The following is a 26404-nucleotide window of genomic DNA, read 5'->3' as shown; positions in this document are numbered from 1 at the left end:
GGACTAAAATAAACATTTCCGTAACATTATATAATAAAAAAGATGATTGCACATGACACTGCAAGTCTATTATATACAACTTGCTATGAACACTGCTTGAACTCAGCAGGAGCACTGTAGAAGTCTCTGAAAATGAAATCATCACCAGACTAGAGGTTTGGTGACGGAAGGCTAATAAGAATAATAATTGGCAAATATTCATATATGTATATATATATACACACATGTATATGTGTTTCTATGTACATATATACACATGTGTGTGTATATATGTATATATATGTATGTGTGTGTGTGTATTGTTGTTGTTCAATCATTCAGTTGTATTTGACTCTTTGTGACCCCATGGACCATAGTGTCCATGGGTTTTCTGGGCAAAGATACTGGAGTGGTTCGCTATTTCTTTCTCCAGTGGATTAAGGCAAATAGAGGTTAAGTGGCTTTCCCAGGGTCACATAGCTACTAAGTCTAAGGCCAGATTTGAACTCAGGTCTTCTGAACTCTAGATAGAGCACTCTATTCACTGAGCCACCTACCTGCCTCCATATGTATGTATGTGTGTGTATATTTGTGTGTGTGTGTGTGTGTATCTTTAGCATTTGCAAAGTGCTTTACATCCATTATCTTACTTGAGCCTCACTATATCCCTCGGGCTTCATTACTTTGGTCTACGTCATCAGTTCATAGAAGTCTTCCCAGTTTCCATAGAAATTGTCCATTTCCATTCACATACCACAATGTGTTTAGCCATTCCCCAATAGAAAGATACTCCCCTTAGTTTCCAATTTGGTGCCATCAGGAAAAGATCTGTTAGATTTTTTTTTCCTCTTCCTTTGATTTCTTTGGGTTATAGGCCTTGTAATGATATTAATTGAGTCAAAGGGTATACACAAGTTGGGTAATTTGGGGGCATAGTTCTAAATTGCTTTGTAGAATGGTTATACCAATTCACAGCTTCACCAACAATGCAATGATATGCCTATTTTCTCATAGCCCCTCCAGCTTTTGTCATCTTTGCCAGTCTTATAAGTGTGAGGTAGAATCACAAAGTTTCTTTGCTTTATATTTGTTATATATAATTATTAGTGATTTGGAACATATTTTTTCATGTGGTTATTGATTGCTTAGATTTCTTCCTTTGAAAAACTATATCTGTTGATGATTTATCTATTGGTAAATGGTTCTTAGTCTTATAAATTTGAATCAGCTTTATTATTATTGGAAAAGATGGAAATAGAGACCTCCTCCCAGAATCTCCATTTAAAGAAGGTACCCAGGCCAGCTATCCCTTCATTTCCCATTTAGCTGCACTTTTTCTTTCTTTCTTTTTTCTTTCTTTCTTTCTCTCTTTCTTTCTTTCTTGGATATCTTGATGAAATATCTTGGATATCTTATATTAAATTAAAAACTTGGTTTTCTTCCCTCTCCTACCTAATATTTTATTCTAGTCAGATTTTAGCAGCCTTTTGAGACTTTTCTACAACTAGGAATTTAACAAGAATTAAAGTCTTAAGTAGAAGCTTAATATTTTTTCTCAGCATTTAGGTAAACAGAAGATTTATACATTTAATTCTAGAACATCAGCATTATATTTAAAAAGCTACTTTAGAGATAAAATTCACCATTCACTGTTTTTATTTGAAAAGCAGCATTCATTTTAAGGAAATGTCACCATATCCCCACTGAAGCATTTCAAGCATTATTGCTCTATAGTAACATTCAGTTTCTCCAGCTGAATTATCCGAATAACTTATTCTATCATCCTCACCCTCTCACTAATCTTCAATCTCTCTTTGTCTATCGACTTCTGTCCAGTTGCCTACAATCATGTCCGTGTCTTCATTATCCTCAAAAAGGCCTCCTTTGACCTGTCCAACCTCACTGGCTATTGTCTTGTCTCTCCTCCCTTCCATGACTAAACTGCTGAAAAAGTCTGTCTATGATTCATGCTTCTACTTCCTTTCCTCTTCTCTTCTTAATTCTGCAATCTAGCTTCCAATCTTGTCATTCAACTGAAACAGCTCTTTTCAAAGTTACCAGTGATCTTTTAATTCCCAAATTTAAAGGCCTTTTCTCAGTTTTCATCCTGCTTGACCTCTCGGCAGCCTTTGACAATATCGATCACCCTATTCTCCTTGATGCTTTCTTCTTTCAAGGTTTCTGTGACACTACTATATCCTGGGTCTTTTGCTTGTCTAGCCACCCTTTATCTATTTCCTTAGCCAGTTCTTCATCTAGATCACACCATCTAACAATGGTGTTCTCATCAACTCCCATGGATTCTGATGTAATCTCTATGCTGATGATTCTTGGATCCAGTCTTAATGTCTGTCCTAATTTCTTGACTTACATCTCCAACTGTTTATTGGACATCTAAAATTGGGTCTCCCATAGACATTTGGAACTCAGGATGTCCAATACTGAAATAGTTATCTTCCTAACCTTCTCTCTCCCCCCTTCCCACTACCATAGCCAATCTGTAATCATATTAGACTGTGAGCTTCTTGGGAACAGGGATTTTTTCTTTTCTTTGCATCTCCAGTGCTTAACGTAATACTTGGCACATAGTAAGCACCTAATAAATGTTTACTGCTTAAGTTCAGCTTTAAAGAAGGCCAGCAATTTGGTACATTGACAGATAATTTTTACATAAAAGCCAGAAAATACTGTAGTCCCTGAGAGTTAATTCATAACATTAGGCCTTCTGTTCTAATTCAGTGAGTGTGAATTGTAGTTTCTTCTTTCTTTATTTATTCAAAATTATATGTGACCCCTAATACCTGAAAATAGACATCTCAAATTATACAAACATTACAAATATAAAGGAGAACAGGTTGCCATGGCATTAAACCACTGTTTATTTGTTGAGGTTTTTACTATAAAAGGGCCAACATTAATTTTAACTTCCTGTTTTACCAGATCATCAAATTGAATAGAAAGACATTTGTTTTTTGGATATAAGTTTATGCAGGTCAAGACATTGTAAATTCCCATAACCCAGTTGGTATCTGCTTTTATAAGACTTTAACCATACAAATTTCTAAATAGATGACATTTATACAACCATCTCCCTCACAATTTAAAGAGATATTCCTTTGAATGAATCTGCATAATGTTAATACTTTGACCTCAAATCATGAAAACAAGGAAATAGAACTGTAAATTCAGAGAACTAACTTCTTCCTGCTATGACAAGGAAGGTAGGAGGATAAATGAGTTATGCCAATTTGGGAACATGGTAAGGAAAATTGTCACAGCAAGGTGAATTAAGAAGACCACTTGGTGATTTTGTGGGTTGTGGTAAACCTCCTCAGTGGTATTTAAATAAATGTTTTCATGGTTGAGACACTCTTGAAATCATTAGGGACTTATGAATAAATACATAACCATATTTTAAAAACTGATTTTACATAATATTTATTGAAGCAGAAACATTGCATCCACACTTACAAATAATTTTTGAGTGAATACTAAGATTAATTTGTCATTGATTTCTCTCTTAGGATCTGTACCTACAGTGACTCATATTTGTCCAGTTCTTTATGCTTACAAAGAACTTTTGTATTATCTCCTTTGATCTTCAGAATAACCCAATAAAGGAGTTAGGGAAGCTATTGTTATTCTTATACTCTAGATGAGGAAACTAAGTTTAAGAAAAGTTAAGTGATTTGCTCAGGGTCACACACAGCTAGTAAATAGCAAGCCAAGTACTAGAACCCAGGTATTCTGACTCCAAGACCAGTGCCTTTCCACCATACCATATTCCCTAAGGATTCCTTTTAGTCTCTTTCATCAGGATGAGTACTGAGACATCCAAAATGTCCTTCTGGCTCCTCTTCCTTATAGACACTCTTGGTGATCAGACCAGCTCAGTTGATCAATCAGTCAACAAAAAATGTGCTAAACATCTCCTGTTTTACTCAATGTATTTTCCCCACTCTCATCATTTCTCTGTTTTCAGTCTTCATCCTCCTGGTTACCAATAGGTCTTTTCAAAGTGCTCCTTCAGACATGCTGAATTTCTCTCAATCCTTGAAAAAAACTCTGATTAAAAGCTACCATGTCCTGAAGTTATTGTTTTATATCTCTCATCTCTTTCTCAGTCAGATGCCTAGAAAGTCTCCACTTGCTACTTATACTTCCTCTCTTCTTATTCAATCCTTAAACCTTTGGAATCTGACTCCTAATTTCATCACTCAACTGAAATGCTCTGTCCAAATTACAAAAGACGTTTTAATTGCCAAATTTGATCATCTGACAATCTTTTTTTCTTACATCTCCTCCTTGAATTGCCTGTTGCATTTGACACTGTAGACTGCCATTTCCTTCCTACTCTTCTTCTCTGGATATTCATGGCACTATCCTGCCCTGGTTCTGCTCCCTGACTACTTATCAGATACCCTTGTTAGCTCATTAATATAACATGTCTTCTACCTTTGGTGGTTCCTTAAGTGCTAACCTGGACCTTTTCTCATCTCTGTTTCTACTCTCTTTATGACCTCATCAACTCTCATTTATTGTCATCACTACACAGATGACTTACAGATCTATATATCCAGCCCCAGTCTTTATTCTGATATTCAGTCCTGCATCACCTATTGAACATTTCAAACTTGATATCCTATGGACACCTAAAACTTCATTGTGACCCAGAATGGGGCAGTAATGGAAAACATGTGAGTGAAGGTCAAAGATGGGAAAAATAAAAGTGATTTTGTCCAATGGAGTGTACCCCTTAGACAGAAAGTGAATATAGATGAGGAGTTTGGGAAACATTGAAAAGTTAACATAGCGGCATGAAATAGCGATGGGGAATTTCATTTACTTAGATGTCTGCTAGAGCTCTCTCCCTATTTTTCCCCAAAGCAAAGTAACTAAGAACGTCTTGACTTGACTTAGTAATAATTTAATCCTTCAAAAAGTAGAGGAACCAAGAAAGGGAAACTCTATTTTTGATCTGATTTGTACCAACAGTAATAAAATAATTTCTGGGGTGGCAATAATAGGAACCTTAGGGGAAGTGACCATTCCTTCTTAAAGTTTGTGATAGAGGAAAGGAAATCTGATTACAGTCTAACAAGTGACTTAGATTTTGAGAAAATGGATCAATGAATTGGATATGCTTCTAAAGAGAAAAAACAACAAATACAAAAGCAAAAATTACTGAATTTATAAGTAAAACTAGAAGCTATTTTTTCAGTAAAATAGACAAACTGTTTGCTAATCTGAGATAAAGAGAGAAAAACCAAATTGTCAATATCAAAAAGTGAAAAAGGAGAATTCACAGCAGATGAGGAAGAAATAAAGAAAATTAATAGAAAGCACTTTGCCCAATTATATGCCAGCAAAAATGCTATCAAATGAAATGCAACAATATTTCTAAATACATTAAATATCCAGATTATTGGAACAAGAAATAGAGAATATAAGTAATTTAGAAATTGAGTAAGTCATAAATGAACTTCCCAACAATGGAAAAATGACCAGAAAGCTTCATAAGTCAATTCTATCATACAGTCATAGAACAATTAACTCAAATTTTCCACAAGTTGTTTGTAATAATAGGGAAATAATGCATCCCATAAAATTTATACTGTAAGATAAATATGGCCTAAATGAGAAAGGGAGAGGAGAGAAGAGTCAGTAAAACAATACTACTGACCAATATCTCTAATAGATATCAATGCAAAAATGTTGAAAAAACATTAGTAAGAATGCTATAGAAATATATTTTTAAATTATACATTATGATCAGGTAGGACTATACTAGGGATACAGGGTTGGTTAGGAAAATTATAAACATAACGTTATTTTTGTTCAGTCATTTCAGTCATGTCCAACTCTTCATGACCCCATTTGGGATTTTCTTGGCAAAGATAGTGGAGTGGTTCACCATTTCCTTCTCTAGCTCATTACAGATGAAGAAACTAAGGCAAACAGGTTAAGTGACTTGACCAGGGTCACACATCTAGTAAGTGTCTGAATTCATGTGCTCCTGACTCCAGGCCTGGCATTCTATCCACTATGCCACCTAGCTGCTCCCAGATAAACACTATCTGCCATATTAATAAAAATAATAAAAAAATCATATTTATATTGAGTCATAAAATCATTGACAAAATAAAATACTCTTTTGTGTTAAAAAAAAACACTGAAATTTATAGGACTAAATGAAGTTTTTCTTAGTATGAACAATATGATTTAAAATCAAGAGCTAACACTACCTACAATGGAACTTTCCAATAAAATCAGGGGTAAAATAAGAATATTACTTGTCACTTTTATTATTTAATATAGTTCTAGAAATACTCATTATAGCAATAAGATAAGAAAAAGAAATTGAGAATAAACATAGACAAAGCAGAAGCATTTTAAAAAATTTTTTGTAGATTGACTAATGATATGATAATTGACTTAGAAACTGCAAAATTTTGAGTCTTTCTTCCTATTGCCAACAAAATCCAGAAGCAAAATAAAAAATAAATTTTATTCAATAATCCTACAAAATTTATAAAATATCTACTTACTAAGACATACCAGCATTATTTGAATACATTATAAAACAATTTTTGTAGAGGACAAAGATTTAAGTAAATGGCAAGGAATTAATTGCTCATAGTTTAGCCACATTAATACTAATAAAACAATATACTTTCAATGTCATACAAATCAAATGAACAAAAACTACTTAAGAGAAATAGACTAATTTATTACATATGTATCTGTAAGAACAAAAGGTCAATAATTTTAAAGGAAATAATGAAAAAAAAGTGAAGGAAGGGGTCCCAAAAGTACAAAACCTTAAACTATGCTACAAAGCAATAATCATCAACATAATGTGGCGCTGGTTAAAAAATAGAAAAAAAAATTTTTTTTTGGCTAGGCAACGGGGTTAAGTGACTTGCCCAGGATCACACAGCTAGTAAGTGCTATGTGTCTGAGGCCACATTTGAACTCAGGTCCTCCTGAATCCAGGGCCAGTACTATATCTACTGTGCCACCTAACTGCCCCTGAAATATTTTTCAATGGACAGATTAGGTACAAAGATTCAGAAGCATTTGAATGTGGTCACATAGAGTTCACACAAACTTCTAGAGTATGGACTCACTATTTGGCAAAAAGTACTGGGAAAACTGCACACAATATGTCACAACATTCTCCAGATGGGCACAAGACATACATAAAACTTCATATCATAAATGTACGAGAAGATATTGGAATGAGAGGTTTTTCACAATTATATATAGGAGGAAGAATTTTTGACCAGATATATGTGTAACACACATATATACAAATATATACATATGTCCATGTGCGTTAGGGTGTGTATATCATTTCCTTTCTGTGTCCCAGAGAGTCATCCCTTTTAACAAAGTAGAAAAAAAGGAGAAGAACATTTATAAAGCTCAGCAAAACCAACCCACAAGTCATCTAACTCTAACACCATATGTAATGTTCTATATCCATAGTTCCCTCTTCTGTGAAAAAGGGAGGAAGGCACATTTTCATATCTCTTCTTTGTGCCCAAGATTAGTTTGTATTTAGATAGTTTTCAATTTTGATTTCGCTGTTGTTGTTCCCATTTGCATTGTTACATTCATTGGGTATACTGTTTCCCTAATTTCTGCCTGATTTAGTTTTGATCAGTTCATATGTCTTGTACTGCTTCTCTGTATTTCTCATATTTGTCATTTATTTTAGCATAAGAATATTCTATTACATTCATGTGCCACAATTTGTTTCACCAGCCCCCAAACAACATATCTAGTATATCTTTATTTCTCAGCTATTACAAAAACTGCTGCTATAAAATGTGGGTGTTTGAATCCTGTCTTTCTAACTTTGATTTCCTTAAGGTATATGTCTAGCAGTGGGATATTTGCATTGACCAAATATTATTTAAAATAAAAGCATTTACACAGCACTTTAATGTGTATGAAGTACTTACAAATATTATCACATTTTATCCTCATAATAGCTATAGACATTGTTGCCATTATTATTCTCCTTTTTATAGAGTTATATTTTTTACAAGTTTATATTTTAAACTGATATAACTCTCAGAGAGTATATCTCTCTACTAGGAAAGCAGACCAAATGTTTTCTGGCTAAGGAAAATTCTAGACTTTTATTCTTTTCATTGTGGCAAATCACATATGGATTAAACTTCTTTAGGAAATGTTAATCATTTTTGTTTATGTCTTTTTTTTCTCATCACTTTCTGCTTTTAGGCATCAATAGCTTGTTTAAATAGGTCAGTTTGATGTTATATTAATTTCATGCCATATTTTCTTATTTATATTTCTTCAAATTTGGTATTGATGCTAATATTTGCTTAAGAAGTTGATGGTCTGTCTATGTATAGACAGCTGATTTATTTCCTCTTTAACATGTAGTTAATTTCATTTTTGCCTGCTTGCCGTTTCTAGTACTTCCCTATTCTGTTAATGAAGAACTGATTCATGATATATAGACATGAGGTCTTTTGTCGGGTCTCCAGGCCTTTGACTTCTTTTATTTCTTAGTTCTGAGTCATATTTTGCAACATATTTTTCACTGTGATCCTGTGCTCATGGATGTCACTACACATTAAAATATACTGTTTGATTTTGAAGGATCTTACTTTGTTCTTTGTATAATTTCTGTATTTCATTATCCTTTGCAAAAGATGTTGGCACGTGAATTGTATTAATTTAAGTGGAGAGAAAGGGATGGATTTTTTTTAAAAACAAATGCTTAGCTTAATCACTATGATAGGAGATGAACAAGTGTTTAATGAAATATTTTCTATTTGGCCTTGGATATACAATAAAACCAACTCATTTATTTACATCTTTAAGAAGGACCTATAAGCCATTCTTCCATTTAGCTACAACTTCCTTTTGTCTTCTAGTTTCAGTATGAGGAGAATGCCACTATCTGTAAGATTCGGTTCCTCCAGCTTATTTTTAGATGAAGGTGTGCAAAATATCATCTACAACAGCAACCATATTCTGCCTTTCATAGTCATCTAACCCCAAAATCAGAATGAAGAGAGAATACTCCTTCCATCCTTTTTCAGTAATAACACCTGAGCTGTTTCCTAAAGAAATCTGTGGGTAACAATCTCTGAGGAAAGAAATCCCTAGTATCAGTCTGTGTGTCATGATTATTTTTGTTGTTGTATTTGAAATTATAGAAGTGGGAAAATTTTTCTGGAAGTAGGAGTTTCAGCAAAATCCAGAATTGTCATTTGCAACAATGTAAATGGTCATTAATAACCAAGAAAAAAAGAATATTCCAGGTGCTTGAAAACAATTTATTATAAAGCCAAAAGCACTAAAAATGAATAATTTTATTTTAAAAATACTTTGGGGGCAGCTAGGTGGCACAGTGGCACACCGGCCCTGAAGTCAGGAGGATCTGAGTTCAAATCCAGTTTCTGACACATAACACTTATTAGCTGTGTGACTCTGGACAAGTCACTTAACCCCAATTGCCTCACCAAATAAATAAATAAATAAATAAATAAATAAATGAATAAATGAATGAATGAATGAATGAATGAATGAATGAATAATACTTTGCCCAGGTGCAACATTTAAGGGAAGTTTCAAGGTTGCTATCATATTTCTCACTTCACATTTATTAGGCTTCCTAGGAACTAAAAAAAAGTCAAAAGCAAATATAGTGAATAAAAACCTATGAGATAGCAAATTGAATTTAAATGTTTTTTTTCTTATTCACAACTGTGTCCTGTCTCATTTATACTTTACAATCAATCTAAAAATTTACAAATTAATAGAAGTAGAAGCATTCTAACTTCAGAAGTTTAAAACTCACTCATAGTTGAGTACATTCTTAGTTTCTCAAGTGCAAACTATAAATTTAAGGAGATTTTTATAAGACCTAATGAGAACTCTACATTATAGAGACTGAGAAGATGGTACAAAAATCTATCTTTGTTTGCTGGTGTTTTTTGGAGTAAATGACCTTAACTAAATATTTTGCTTCCTTGACTCTCTCTGCCCATTTTATTTTCCAAAAGTTCTTTCCCTTGATTTAATGTTTTGCACATTGTCAAATTCTTTCTTTGGCTAATTTGATTCACTTAGCATGCTTAGTAGGGTAGATACTGTCTGCATCTAAAATATATGGGCTAGAATTATCACTACCCTTCTACTAACTTTAACAAGTGATGATCAAATGACTATAATGTCTTTACAAGTACCTCATAGCTATGTGCTTAATAAACTAGTTTATTTAAATGAACCACCAATCTGGCACACTGTCAACACCTTACTAATTACATACCAGTAAATTTTAGTAGGAATGGATATACAGATGGAATGTTTTCATAGAGATTGTGCCAGATGATCAGGCCATGATTTCGGTGGCATGTGGTTAGTGCCTCATGGACATCCTCTTTAAGGGGGAGAAAGGAGTGTGTCAAGGAGAAGGATAAGTAATTATGTGAGTGGATCCTAATGATGAAATACTGATTCTCTGACTCTTGACAAAGGCTAATCATCTCAGATGTTCTTTGGAATTTGTAACAAATGAGAGAGAAAGATTCAGAAAATAAATAATTATTCATAACACTACAGTCAGAACATCAATAAGGAAGAGATTAATTACCTCATCCCTATTACATAAAGCAGAAGCACTATTGCTATACTTATTATGGCGGGGTGAGCTAAAGATGAGAAAGTAAAGTTTCTAGTCTTATATCCCAGCAAATATTTGATTGAAGAGCAGTCTCTAAACAAGGAAAAGTATGGGTTCTGTATTCCTACTAGAAGCTGTTGAGATATTAGGAAAGTTAAAGAAAGCTTTTGTCATTGGAAATGGAAAGAACAGATAATATTTCACTTATTTCAAAAGATTATTGCCCTTGCTATCTAAGGTGAGTAAATGTAAAATCATTTCTTATGTCTCCCAAAATCATCCTATTTCTTTTCCTGTCAGAGTTATTTTGAGTCCATCACTGGCTAAAGTTCAATGTCACCTTTCCCCTACACTGATTTTACCTAAAGGTCTTATCTGGACTATGAAGTACAGAATTTCTTAAAAGCTGAATGTTTCATTTCTTTTTTTTTCCAGTCCATTTAACTGGTTCCTCCCACCTTAGATCCATATAACATTTCTCTCAGGGCTTCTGTTGAACTCAAGCTATGAAAAACCATGTAGAGGAATTGAGACCAGTAAAGTGGAAAGGGCACTGAATTCTATTCTGGCCTTTGCCACAGTGTGACTCATGGCAGATGATTTAGCCTTCTTGGGGCCTGCCTTGGGTTCCTCTTGATAAAATAAGGGATTTAAGTAAGTGTCTTTTTGAGGTCTAAAATACTATATCAAGATTATGATTATAAAAGACTAAAAGAGAGGGAGAATCAAAGTCTTCTCTAAAACATGGCACCTTTCCACTGTTTGTAGCTGGGGGTTTTTTTTAAAGCAACAAATGGCACTTCCTAAATGTAGCTTTAATATCAAGTCATCTTTGACAACATATGGCAAGAGTGATGATTCTGTTTGTATATTTCACTATACATAACTTGAAAATTCTCCAAAGACAGTGAATATTTAAAGGGAAAAAAACTATTGTCATTAATCAGTATGAAAAGGAATTTACAAAAAGTTGGGGTTTTTTTAGACAGAGAAGATGAGGCATTGAATTTTTCTATTAATCTGGAAAAGCTTTCTTTTTTTTTTTACCAGTCTTTTTTTTTTTTGGTGAGGCAATTAGGGTTAAGTGACTTGCCCAGGGTCACACAGCTAGGAATTGTCAAGTGTCTGAGGCTGGATTTGAACTCAGGTCCTCCTGACTCCAGGGCTGGTACTGTATCCACTGCACCACCTAGCTGCCCCTAATTGTGTTTTTTTTTTTTAAGAAATTTTTTGCTAGTTCAACATTTGTGACTTGGAATATAGGGAGAAAATGAGTATCTTTTTTTTTTGTTCTCCTTTTTATTATTGTTCCTTTTTCCTCTTCCTCTCATGATATAAAGGTGGGTAGGGAACGTCTGCTCAGAAGAAACAGGTGTATTTGCTTACTCATATTTCCAATATTCATGTTTTGATGTCTATTTTTTTTTAATTCAGGTTTTACAAAATCTTACACTAGATTTTTGTAGTATTTATTATTAGCATTTGAAGCAGTGAAGATTAAAAGTGCTGATTGCAAAACTCCTGTAAATAAAATCTCTTTTAATGACAAATCTGGTTTCTTTGCATAGAATTTTCTCTTGTAATCTCTTTCTGGCAGAACACTTCATGTTCTGAAACTAGAGATCCAATTACCAACCAGAGTAAACTAAAATACAAAAAAAAAAAATTAACTTGCCCTACTAGCAAACATTGACCAGATCATTTTTTTGTTGTTGCTTATTTGTTTTTGGTTTTTATCATTGGGGTAGTGTAAGAAGTTAATCTTACTTTGGGATAGTGTAAGAAGGAATGTAAACATATCACAAGCAGTTGACTTCTGCCTATACTAGTATACCGTTTTGTTTTATTTTGTTTTTACTAGATTAACATTGATTTTTAACTTAGATTTTTAAAAACTAGTTTAACCTCCTAATCTAGTTGTTCCTTCCATATAAATAGGATACAACATTTTAATACTTAAAATTAAATAACTAAACATATTCAGAAAAAGACATGATTATAAATTCTTTAATAATATTCATGGATAGTAGCTTGAAAAAAATGAAAAAGACATTTGCCTAGACTGAAATTTTGTATTCTAAGTTCATCATTTAGCTTACATTAGTTTTAAGAATCTTTCCAAGTCACCAAATACATATTTTCGAGATTTTTTTTGATTTAAGTTATCAGTGTTAACTTTTTAGATCAAATAAAATGTTAGACTTAAATCATCTGGTCTAACCCCCCTTCATTTTATAATGAGGAAACTGAGGCCTCCACACCGATTATCACTTGCCTAGGATTATACAATTATTAATAGAGTCAGGATTCAAACCCAGATTTCTTGATTCCCAATCCAGTGGGTTACCACAACACCACAATATCTAGAATAAATACTTCTCACACATTTTCTGTTCTAGTCAGAAATCTCATCTAGAAACCCAGAAACCCCAATCCCTGACCACAAATTTAGAAGCCCCAATAATTAAATGCCTGTCTTCCCAATGTCACAGTCAGTTAATGGTGAAACTAGGCCCCAAATCAGTTCTCAGTCCAGTAAATTTACAACTCTACTCCATGGCTAGTATTTGTAATGCTTTAAGGTTTGAAGAATACTTTACAAATATGATCTCGTTTTAACCTCACAATAACCCTGAGATATAGGTTCTGTTGTTATCCCCATTGTACAGATGAGGAAACTGAGGCAGACAGCCTTTAAGTGACTTGCCCGGTGTCACACTGTAAATGTCGAAGTAGATTTTGAACTCAGGTCTTCCTGACTCCTGCTAGCCTCCTATCCACTGCTCCCCATACCTGTCCTACTCTGCTTCCAAGTACTCTCTTTTCCAAACAGACAGATCCTCTGTGCCTTAGTGCTGGCTGTCCCCTATGCCTGAAATGCCCTCCCTCCTCACCTCTGCCTCTTAGTATCCATAACTTCTTTCAAGGCTTGTGTACTACCTCCTCAACAAAGCCTTCCTCGATCTCCTTAGTTGTTATTCCTGTCTCTCCTTTCAACTCGTCTTGTATTTATTTTATCTGACCCAGTAGACATCTCACTCAATAAAGATTTTACTTTTTTCCCTCTAAATCTCTAATACCTACCACTTTCCTGAGTTCAAATCTGGCCCCAGATACTTACTAGCTGTGTGACCCTGGACAAGTCACTTAACCCTATTTGCCTCAGTTTCTTCATCTGTAAAATAATCTGGAGAAGAAAATGGCAAACTATTCTAGTATCTTTGCCAAGAAATCCCCAAATGGGGTCACAAAGAGTCAGACACAACTGAAAAACGACTGAACGCCTACCACTTTTAAATTGCCTATTGAATTGAAAATTATTCTTTTCTCCCTTCTCCCTGGAATCTCTTCTGGTATTAGGATCCTTGGAAGTCATCATGGAAGGGAGATCACAAGGGACAGAAAGAGGATTGACCCCAACTTCACATTCAGTTCTGGCAGATTCTGAATAGTAATAATAATTAATTAGGTATGAAATCTTTTGAGCATTTTAACCTGAAATAAATCTTTTCCCCCTCTTTTCTAAGGAAGAGGAAGAGCTTTGCCTTCAGATATAGCCATTACAATGACATCAGTCTGAACTATAAAACAAACAAACCAACAAACAGCACTGTTGTTCAGTAGAAAGATCCATGGATTAGGAGTCAGAAGACCTAGGTTCAGTTTCCTGGATTTGATACTTACTACCTGTTTAACCTTGGGCAATTCCATTAAATTCAATAAATTCTTATTAGTCATTTCAGCCAGCTGGGTTTGTATTTCATCAAGTATAAAATGAAGACTTTGGACTAGATGATCTCTAAGGCTCCTTCCAGCTCTAGTATTTTATGATTCTAAGTCCAAATTCAGTATAACATTTAGACTTTTGACAAGTTGGAATTGAACCTGTAATTCAGGAGCCCAGCCCTCCTGGAAACTTAGGGACTCAACCATTGGTCAGGTTGGGATACCCTACTGATTCTTAGGCCTAAGGGCTTTTTGGCTCCCCACTTCCTTTTTTAAAGTATCACAAGAGAAAGAACATTAGTGGCATCAGAGGATTTTAGAGTTTATAGAACATCTGGTCCAATTACCTTATTTTAAAGATTAAGAAACTGAGGCTCAGGGGCAGCTAGGTGGCACGGTGGATAGAGCATCGGCTCTGGAGTCAGGAGGACCTGAGTTCAAATCCAGCCTCAGACACATAACACTTACTAGCTGTGTGACCCTGGGCAAGTCATTTAACCCCATTGCCTACCAAAAAAAATGTTAAAAAAAAAAAGAAACTGAGGCTCAGAGAGATTAATAATTTGGCCAAGGTCACAAATCTAGATCTTCCAGCTTCAGGCCTAATATTCTTTCCACTATGCAATGATAGCCAGATTCTGTGATGATACAAAAGAAGTAAATTATTTTCTATATAGCTTAAAGGGCTTCTGATTCCCAGGCATATCTCATTGATTCCAGACTGTACCCAGAGTAATGCAATCTTGCATATGCCAACTTTTTTTTCAAAGCATCATTTAATCAACCTGATTCACTGTCAAACAAGACCTTTTGGTACATAGCTGTAGCTGAGCAAAGTCTTCTTAGTTTCTTCTTATATGTGTTGTACTACTGTGCTTTGGCAGGCAAAGAGAAGAACTGAGATGGAGTTAGATAATCTGGTTGGTGATTGCATTTCTCAGAAACGTAGATATGGGGGAAAATGTACATGGTTAGTTTATTCAGTCCCATGAGATTACTGTAATGTTGTGTTCTCTCTTGCTCCATTACCATATCTTTGTGTGTATTAGATGGCAAATTATATAATAATAAAGTTATTCAGATATCTATAAAAGTTGGCATAAGCTCAACTGTTCAACTTGGCACTTCTATTCATTGACTGGTTGATTTTGATTCTGGAGGCCTGTTAATCTTCATTGGTTCTGAGATGTGCTGGGAGTTACCTGCACTTTGGAACAATTATAATTATCTGAGCTTTCAGACATGACTACCTTTGAAACTCTACATTTTATTTGGTTTTGAGGTTTAGAATTATAAAGGTGCATGAGTATATATGTTTGTGCCACCACATGATTTTTGTTTGTTCAGTTGTTTTAGTCCTGTCTGACTCTTTGTGACCCCATTTGGGGTTTTCTTGGCGAAGATATTGGAGTGGTTTGCCATTTCCTTCTCCAGCTCATATTTACAGATGAGGAACTAAGACAAACAAGGTTAAGTGATTTGCCCAGGGTCACACAGCTAGTAAGTGTCTGAGGCTGGATTTGAATGCAGGAGCATGAGTCTTCCTGACTCCAGGCCTGGTGTTCTGTCCACTGCACCACCTAGCTGCCCACCAGTACATGTACAAATAAGCATTGTGGAATAGGGGAGAAATAGTAAAATTGCAGCAAGGACATTTCATAGGCTTATCAGGTAAGGTTTTATCATTTCTGTCATTTTCAAGTTTATCACTTGGTGATGCACGAGAGCTCTGCCTTCCGATGCAGCAGATGATGCCCTTGAGCAGATCAATACACAGTTGTCTGAAATCCTCTGTGTTGTGCTCAGGGTTGGCTTTCATACACAGCAGAGTAAATCCTACAGAGGCATGGAGCTATTTATTGTATCTTGCCAAGCTGTAGAAGTCATTGCTGGGAAAATACATTGTTTAATTTTATATCACCCTCTAAAAATATTTTAGTATTGCTGTAGTTCAAAATTACGGCTGGGAAAGGAGAGAAAACCCTATTATTCATATTCCATGAACCTCCTCCTAATTTTGTCAGTTGACACTTTAAAATATTTCCCCTATTTTATAAAATTTTCCTACCAGTCACTGTCCAGCTAGTAGCTTAGTTTGCCTAGAATGTAGACTGTGAAGGGTAGCAAGGTGAAATGTGTCTAGAAAGGTTGCCTGGAGCCAGGTTGAGGATGGCATTAAATGCCAACCTGAGCCATGGAATAATGATATAGGTTCCTTGATTTGGAGTGAAGAAGATCTGGATTCAGATCCTGCCTCTGACATTTATTAGTTGTGAGAGAATGATTGAATCACTTATCCTCTGGGAATCTCAGTTTCATCATCTATAAAATGGGAACAATAGGGTTTTTTGTGAAACTCAGAATAATGAATGGGCTGCATTTTACAAACTTAAAGAGGAAAATGAATGAAAATCTGTTATCTCTGATTGGTGAAGGATGCTGCTAGCTTGTTGTTGGAGTTATTCAAGTTTATTTCACCCTCTAAAGTAGTTGCCAGCAGTTTTATTGACTGACCACTGAGAGTGAGCACGCTACAACAGAGAGATCATCGACATTGAAGTTAGAATCTAGGGAGCTTGGCCCAGCTCCCTATAGGTACTCAATCATGTGACTTAACCTGAATGTAAGTTTCCTCATCTGGAATATGTTGCTGAAAAATACTTGTACTACTTTCCTCAGAGTATTATTGTGAGGTTTGGATCTAGTTCTATTTTTTGAGATGAGGAGTTAAGGAGGAGAGTGTGTAATTTAATTGATGTAAAGAACTCCCAGCTTAGAAATTCCCTCCCTGATGCAAGTGGGAATCTCACTTGTAACTCATAATTTTTGAGGGTTTTTAAGGCACTGAGAGATGAAGTAACTTACCTGTGATCACATAGCTAACATTGGTCAGAGGTATGACTTGATTTCCAGAGTTCCTGACTCCCAGGCTAGCTCTCTCTCTCTCTCTGCTATATGCCATACTTCTTCTCCATTTTGAAATATACCATATGCTCAAATGGATCTGTGATTTCACCAGCTTGGAAGTTCCCAGCAAAAATGGAGATCTTAACTCATCTATGCCTGGCCATCCTATGCTACTCTCGTTCATATCTCCCCATAAATTTTTCATAGGGGTTCCACCCAATGTGCTCATGGATAACCAGCCCATCTTTTCCTCCTGTCATACAATTCCTTGACATCTTTTACTCCTATTCTTAGAAGTTCCTCATTTGTTCTGCGTTGCATGCTGCTTATCCCCTCCACGTGGCTCTCTATTCTGTATGATATTCACTTTTAATTCAAAGTCATCCACAAACAGGAGCATCTGGGAGGCATAACCCTCTGGAGAGAAGCCCTCTTCACCTTAGACTCAACACTAGATCTCCTTCATCAGAGTGGCAAACATCTTTAGTGAGCTCACATTTTCTTCTTTTTGTCTTGCCTGATATTTAGGATCAAAGAGCTACTGAACAGGTTTATTGCTGTTAAATCTTTCAAGGAATATCAAATGGTTTTGGTGTTTAGATGAAAAACAAAACAAAAGAGCCTATAAGTCTTTTGTTCCAACAATCAAATGCTTTTTATAATCAACAAGCAATAAGCACAATGTTCTTCTATTTTCTATAGTCTTCAATTAATTGATTTTTAGTTTGTTTTGGGAAAAAAGTGATTTTACCCTCTGTATTGGTAATGATAAATTTGACATTCTAACTAAGTTCCTCACTGTAACTGTTTAGAGGTTGTTGTGGTTCAGTCATTCAGTTGTGTCTGACTCTTTATGACCCCATGGACCACATCACTCCAGGTCCTTCTATCCTCCACTATTTGCTGAAATCTATTCATGTTCATGCTGCTTCCATGATGCTATCTATCCATCTCATCCTCTGCCATCCCCTTCTCCTTTGGCCTTTAATCTTTTCCAACATCAGAGTCTTTTCCAATGAGTCCTGTCTTTTCATTATGTGACCAAAGTATTTAAGCTTCAGCTTCAGGATTTGACCTTCCAATGAATAGTCTGAGTCAGTTGCTGTAAGTATTGACTGATTTGATCCCCTTGCTGTCCAAGGGATTCTCAGAAGTCTTCTTCATCATAATAATTCGAAAGTGTTGATTCTGTGGCTTATATTCCATCTCTCACAGCTATACATTGTTACTGGAAAAACCATAGCTTTGACTATACAGGCCTTTGTCAGCAAGGTGATGTCTCTTCTTTTTAGTATGCTGTCCAGATTTCCCATAGCTTTCATTCCAAGAAGCAAGCATCTTGTAATTTCTTAGTTGCCATTGCTATGTGCTGGGATCTTTGAGCACAAGAATATAAAATCTAACACTGCTTCCATTTCTTCTCCCTCTATTTGCCAGGAAGTGATGGAACCAGTTGCCATGAACTTAGTTTTTTTGATATTAAGCTTCAAGCCAGCTTTTCCACACTCCTTTTTCACCCTTATCAAGAGGCTTCTTAATTCTTCACTTTCTGCCATCAGAGTGGTATCATCTGCATATCTGAGATTGTTGATATTTCTCCCAGCAACTTTAATTTTAGCTTTTAATTCATCCAGCCTGGCATTGTGCATGATGTACTCTACATTTAAGTTAAATAAATAAGGTGACAATATGCAGCCTTGTTGTACTACTTTCCCAATCTTAAACCAATCAGTTGTTCCATGTTCAGTTCTAACTATGGTTTCTTGAATTGCATACAGGTTCCTCAGGAGACCTGTAAGATGATTTGGTACTACTTAGTGGAGGACATCCCTAAGCATCACTTGGGCAGTATATTGATAATCTGAGTCTATTAAAAGTATGTACGATAAATTAAAAGGGATACAGAATATAATAATTATAATTATGATCTTTCAGTGAATTGTAAAATAGAAAACATGCAATGCATTGTTGAATATTGTTTGTTAGAGCCTATTTGTTCCCTACTAATACCCTTCTCCAGGATATCCTATGTTTGTGTATAGATAATGCTCATAAAGATTTTATGTAGATGGGAGAATGGGTATATAGATTGGTAATTACTGATGTTTTCTGTCTCCTTTTTCAGCAATAATAAAATCTGAGATTTTTTTCCCCATGCCTTTAGAGTCTTTTCCTCCTGCAGATACCTTATATAGTAAGATACCTTGTTTAGTAAGATATGTATTCCCCAACATCATCATAATTGTGTCTCCTTCAACAAAAATCTCCTTCATATGAACTTGATCTAATGTGGCTGATTTTTCCATCTTTGTTCTCTATCTCTCAATGTTCTCTCTTAGTTCTCTTTGGTTATAAGATAGATGTTTTGTAGAATATTATGTAAATGACAGCTATTATTACCATCTGTTAAGAATGCTGGAGAGATTTCTACATTGGATGGAAGATTGGGCTACTTGATTGACATTATTATTATCTCTTAAGGATACTGAAGAGATATTTCTGCGTTGAATATAAGATTGGACTGCTTGTACTCTGGGGTGCCTTTCAGCTTAAATATCTTATGATTCTCTATCTCTGCCTCTGTTAAACTTTTGCAAGGATTCACTGCAAGAGATTGAGACTTAGGGAGTCAGACTAATTGGCCCAAATGTAACATATCATTTCCTTCCTTGATTCCTATGATTCTAGAATTGCCTCCATGCTAAGACTCCTATGCGCACGTTTCTCAATGATTTTGTACATCATACAGTGCCTGGTGGCTCTGAACCATATAATTTACTAAAGGACTATTATAGGGAACTCAAAAAAAAAAGGAGATGGGAGGGGAGGAATGCTGTGAACTGGGTTTGTCTTAAAAACAGAGTAAACACACTAATGTAAAACCAGCTTGGTTTGGGACATTTAAGCAAGGACTGAATAGAAATAATTATAATAAGACCATAGAATGTTAGAGGTAGAAAGTAATTGTCATCTAGTCTTATCCTGCTCCCCCCCTCCATTTTATAGATGAAGAAACCAAAGTCCAGAGATGTTAAGCAATTTACTCAAATTCACACAACTAATTGCTATTTCTACCTGCTAAACTTTTCCCAACCCCTCACACCCAAATTTAATTCAGTCCTAATATGCTTATACCATTTGGTAACTTTATTTGAGAGCTCCCTCAAAAACAGCACTTATATAGAAGAGGGCTGTTGAGGCAAGACAGGGCAAACTAAAATGTGCCTCTGCTAGCTACTCCACCCAGTCTCTCATCTTTATATTGAAAAAAAAAAAAAAAGAAAGAAAGAAAAGTTTCAAATAACCCAAACAGGCAGGGTCTGATCCACACAGACAGTCTGCAGGCACCTACCCAAGAAGCTGACGGTTGGCTGGTACATCCTCATCTGATTTATGTTATGTGTGTTAAGCCTTAAATTGTTGAGTCTCTGGCTGGCTGCAGTGGTATTACTGGATGGTTGGTGCATGTTTTCAGCTCACAGAGCTGGCTCTGATATTGGAGTTGTTGGCCCTGAATCAAGTCCAATCTCACACCTGTCTGAGACAATGAAGTTCTTGTTAGACACATCTCCAGTAAAGGCAGCTCAGACTGCATATTTTTCACATTCAGAACAGGGCAGTAATGGGAGGGAGAGTGTGGGGGCAGGGGAGTAAAGTAAAATGGAGACTTGGGAAACACTGGGTTTCTCTCCTTTTCAATTCTTGTTTTTTATGTGTTCTCTCCTTTTTTCAAAGATGGAGCAAGGGGACTAAAGTATCTCTTGTTTCTCAAAAAAAAAAGGATATAGAAAGATTTCCATACTTTCCAGTGGAAAAGAAGGGTGCAACTAGGGGCCCTCAAGATTTCATATCAACACAATAAAACTTGATCTTTTATCACAACAATGCTATCTTTAGTTCTGTGGGATTCCCCACCTTCCATATTTCTCTTTCCTTCCTCTGCTGACATTTTGATAATTAAGACTCTGATGGCAAAGGAGAAAGATGTGTCACTCCATCTTATATTTGTTGAGAAATAAACTGCTTTTCAGCATATGCAGATACAAACCAAATGATGAAAGAGAGGTAGAAACTCACCCTTTACAACCCATCTGAACAACAAAGCCAAGAGGATAGTACTGGTAGTAACTTCTGGCACCCAAATGTCACCTGATAAGAATGCATTCCTAGGACAGGGTAAGAAGAGCTCAACTTTTTCAACAGGGACCTTTGGACCCCTAGCCAGAAGTCTCATGGTCAAACTTCCATCAAGTACTTTGGGGGACACTGATATGGATATTAGTGAGCTCTTGCGTTTTGGAAATGAGCAGGCACTGACTTTACCCAGGAATATAGTCTGTCTTCGGCTAAATAGTTCTGAATCACCCTGATTCATCAGAATCTTGCAATGTTTTATTTTTCATGGACCTGCAACCCGTGAATAATCAAAGTCCACAGGCAAGGCATTGTTAACAGTTCTCCTACATTTTATAATCATCCTAGAAATGAATGTATTGCATTTAGGAGTTCATCTGAGAGCACCCAGGGACTGCCCAAGGACTTTTGCTGTTTCACAGCTTCAGAAATACATAACTTACAAATAGAGAATCGATAATGAAGGAGATGGTTCTCTGCTCATTTTTTTTTCTAACAAGAACTGGGCAATCTCCTATCCTTCTTCCTTCCTAAACTCAACCTATATCAATGGTCTTCCATACCTCATTCATAAGGCAGAGGTTCCTACTGCCACCATAGAGAAAATTTACAAGCTGCACATTTAAATTGTAGGGTCTGAATTAAATTAAATTTGAATTTGAATTAGCAATGGTAGCAGCTCCATAAGCCAGTTTTATTTAGGTAGAAATGACTTTAAGTTACAATTGCCTTTATTTCTCTCTTTTCTTTTCCCTATAAAACACAAACCTTTTAACACCCACTTTTACTTCTATGGATTGGATATTATTTCATTCCATTATCGCAAAACATAATCCATCCATTCCTTCTCATCCTGGGTAATTCTTGCCTATATCTTTTCACAAATCTCCACAGAAAATCTACCCAGTTGCTTGGGTATTTTAACATTCTGTGGGTAGCTAAGAAGCATGCAGGCTGTCTGTCTATTATCAATTCTATGACTGATTATGTGGTTTTGCAAAAAACTTCCTGTTCCCTCTCAATATTTTCATCAAAGATGCCCATGTATGTGCATGGAAAATTATCATAAAATTTCATAGAAATGAGAAAGTTTCCATAAGGGTCAGTAATTACTAATATGCTCCCTTTTAATTACTTGGGGGAAGAGCAGGATGAAATCATTTACATACCAAAGTAGTGGTTTAATACTATCTGTGTTGTTGTTGTTGTTGTTTTTTCCATGTGTGGAAGTAGGGCTCATTATAAATCCCTGGTCCTGCCTCAAGGCCAAGTAGTGGTCAGTGGAATGCTGAGACCTGGCTGGATTTAGAGAGGTGAGGAACTTACCCTCCAATCCTCAATCAAGTTAACTCTGTCCCAGAGCTCACTTCTAGGTTGAATGGATTATCTACCCCACAGATGGAGGTCCTCAATGGGGTTCAGGTGGGTCTCTAGTGGCTTATGTGGAGAGTTAGGGATGAATGGGTAGGGTATACATAGTCCCTGGTCTATCATGATAATCAAAGCAGGATTCAGTGGAATCCAGGGATTGCTAGAGGTGTTTCTAAAACTCAATATACTATTTCCCTCCTGACCCCTTTCCTCATCTTTACTTTTCAAAACCTTTTAGCTCACTTCAAAGAGTGGCTCATAGGATCATATCTTAGAGTTCATCTAGTCCAACCCCTAGAGAAGTTAGTTGGCTTGTCATAGGTAGTAAGTGACAGAGCTGAGATTCAAGCTCTGGTCCTTTGGCTCCTATTCTAGCTCTCTTTCAACTGTATAACATTTCCTCCTCCATTAAGCCTTCCCTGATTGTACTAATCGTTCATGTCCTCTCCCTCCTCAAATTACTTTGTACCTACTTGTCTGTGTACGTTTCATAACCACCTTCCCCCACCCCATTTCCATTACAAGAATATAATGTTCTTGAGGACAGGCACAATTTCACTTTTGGTTTTGTATTCACAGGGTCTAGCATAATCTGTTGCATGCATTTTAGGTACTTAATATTTGTTTGAATTGACTGACTGAAAAACTGAAAACTTGGGCTTTCAAAATTGTTTCATCCTGTTTTATTCCTCTCTTGATATATACAATTGGGATTTCTATGGTCATTTATCAAGGAATTAGATTTGATCTTAACAGATTCGTAAAAGATATTTCATTGGAGGAGCAACTTTAAGGGTTTATTTGCTTTTTGTCCATAATCTTGTGTGTCCACTCTTCCTGACCTCATCTTTATTTATCATCTCCATTTCTATTTTCTCACACTTCTCATCTCATTCCTCTGTACCTCACTGGATACTGAGTTGTTAAGAGTCCAAATATGATGGTTCCACTGTTGTTGAAGATAAGAATAGGTAGCAATAGGAATAGTGATAAATAAATTCCATTTTGTGCCTATTTTTTATTCTCCTAGGGCAAGGGTGGGGAATCTGCAGCTTCAAGGTCACATGTGGCCCTCTAGGTCCTCAACTGTGGCCCTTTGACTGAATTTGACTGAACTTCAAGTTTGGATTCAGTCAAAGGGCCACGCTTGAAGACCTAGAGGACCACATGTGGCCTCCAGGCCTCAGGTTTCCCACCACTGCTCAAGATATCTATGAATGCTCTTGGGCTGACCTGGCTTAGTTGGCCAAACTTTCTACAGATCCATTTTCTCTTTCACTGTTTTTTTTCTGTTTTTCAAGGTGATTTTGCTCATGATCTTCCATTATCCCCCAGCATGATATATCAATGCTTTTCCACTTTAAATTGTTCTGTCACCTTTCTTCCATGTCTCTTGGATTGGCAAGATGTTCAAGTTTTTGTATTGAACGTGGCCTCTTTGGCATGATGAATGGTTTTAACTAAGTTAAACTACTGTAAGAAATTACAATTATTAATCAAAAAACGTTTCTGAAGCAAAAAACTGTTATGTTCCAGGCATTGTGCTATCTTTATAAAAACAAAAACAAAACCAAAAAAAAAAATCATTGCCTTAAAGAAGTTTACATTCTATCAGGGAAGAAGATGTTTTCTCACACTTACATAGGAAGAGGCAGAGATAGGGGAGAGAGTCAGAGAGATAGACAGAGATAGATAGACTCACACAGAGACCCAGAGACAGAGAGATGAGTACAATAAATACAATTTAATTAGCAGGGCACTAGCTGGGGAATCTGGAAAAGCCTCATGTAGGAGGATAGTGCTTGAGCTGAATTTTAAAGGAAACTAGGGATTTTAAGAAGTGAAGGTAAAGGGGGAGTGCATTCCAGGCGGTGGGGGATCATCAGTGCAAAGTGTGGAAATGGGAATGGAATGTGTGAGGAAGAACAAAAGGGCCTGTCCTCTTCCCATTTTACTTAGACAATATAGACAATAAGGCAGATAAGAGCTTTTGTAATTGCATCCAATTTCTCTTCTTTAACTTTAAATTGGTGTTGATTTCTATCTTTTCCCTAACTAGTCAATGGTTTTATTACACACAAACCCCTAATTCAGAAATGACTTTTCCATGGATAACTATTCTTTTCCTATTATGTTTTATCATCCTTTGACTCTTCTTTAAAAAAAAAAGATTCATGATATCTACATATCAGGTTTCTAGGCAGTTTGCAAACCTTTGGTCTCTTTTATTTCTTAATCCTGAACCATATTTTTTCTCACACACACATATGCATGCACATGTGTGTTTTGCAGGCTTCCTCTGTGAGAAGCTTTATATTGCCCTAATATTAAGGTGTATGTTAATTTGGTTTGGAGAATCATATCAAGTTCTTCACAGAATTTCTCTGCTTTGAAATAGAGTTGGTACACATCTACAATAATCTTCATGGTCTTATTTACTTATTTTCATCATATACATTGCAAGGCAAAATGACCAATTATCTCATGTAATAGTGTATTACCAAAGCAGGAAAAACAGGTATGTGAGTCCAAGTGCAACAAAAATTCCTAGTAACTGCTTCCTTACCAAGACCTACTCATTCTTAAAGCATTTTTTCCCTAGTGCACTGCTCCTATAGAATCAGGTGCATCCAGAGAGTACATTTCCATAAGAAATATTTTTTTTAGTAACACTTTCAACTTCTTTCTCTGATCTCTCAGCCATACTTTACCCAAGCTATTAGCAAATAGTTCGGTGGGTTAATACGACTTTCAAATAATAGATGGCTTGGAGGCACTTCAAACTCAGCATGTCCAAAATAAAATTCATTACCCTTTTCCCCAAACTCATTAATCTTCTGAACCTTCCTACTTCTGTGGAGGTCATCTTCATTCCCCTAATCCTTGTTTTATAACCTTGACATTACCCATTATCCTTGACTTTCCCTCACCCCACATCTGAAATCAGTTACCAAAATCTTTTTTGTTTCTGCCTCCACAACACCTTTCATATCCACCAATTTCTCACCATTCATGAATACAGGCCCTCTTCAATTCTCACCTGGGCTATTGCAACAGACTCCTTATTGGTCTCCTTGGACTCCTTAAGTCTTTCACTTTTCCAAGCCTTTCTCTCTCCAGCTGCCAAAAAGATTTTCTTAAAGCACAAGTCTCACCATGTCACTCTCTTACTCAGAAAACTCCAGTATCTCCCTGTTGGATTCTAGGATCACACTTTATTTTATCTTTATTATATCTTTTTAAAATGACTACTTTGTAGATTTTGTGCTATATATAATTTTCACTAAATCAATTCATGCATATAATTTACAAATAAGAAAATATACATGTATCAGAGGAGCAATCCCCCAATTTTTACTAATGGAGTGTGAGATCAAAAAAGAATGAAGCTCAATGGTTTAGACAAGAATAGGGGAGGGTCATACTTACCTGGTAGGGGTAATGCCATGATCATGAATGTGGTTTTCCTGAGTGAGGCTTATACTCCAGATGGCCTGACTTGCAATTTCCTCAGATTCAGGAAACTAGACAATTTAATATGTGATAGTGGAGGACTGTACTTTCCCCTGGGAAGAAAGAAAGAAAGAAAGAAAGAAAGAAAGAAAGAAAGAAAGAAAG

General features: G+C 35.9%; 1 protein-coding gene and 1 pseudogene across 4 annotated transcripts in view; both read left to right on the top strand.

Annotated features, from left to right (window-relative positions):
* RUNX1 (runt related transcription factor 1) overlaps positions 1–26404 on the top strand; it is a 341271-nt gene that overhangs the window by 282685 nt on the left and 32182 nt on the right. The gene's annotated exons all lie outside the window — the stretch shown is intronic.
* Positions 26208–26355, top strand: LOC114052888 (annotated as a pseudogene).

The sequence above is a fragment of the Vombatus ursinus genome, unplaced genomic scaffold (assembly GCF_900497805.2).
Source record: "Vombatus ursinus unplaced genomic scaffold, bare-nosed wombat genome assembly UNPS02014809.1, whole genome shotgun sequence".
NCBI lineage: Eukaryota > Metazoa > Chordata > Mammalia > Diprotodontia > Vombatidae > Vombatus > Vombatus ursinus.
Note: the sequence above shows the minus strand (reverse complement) of the source record. Positions and strands in the feature narration are given on the sequence as shown.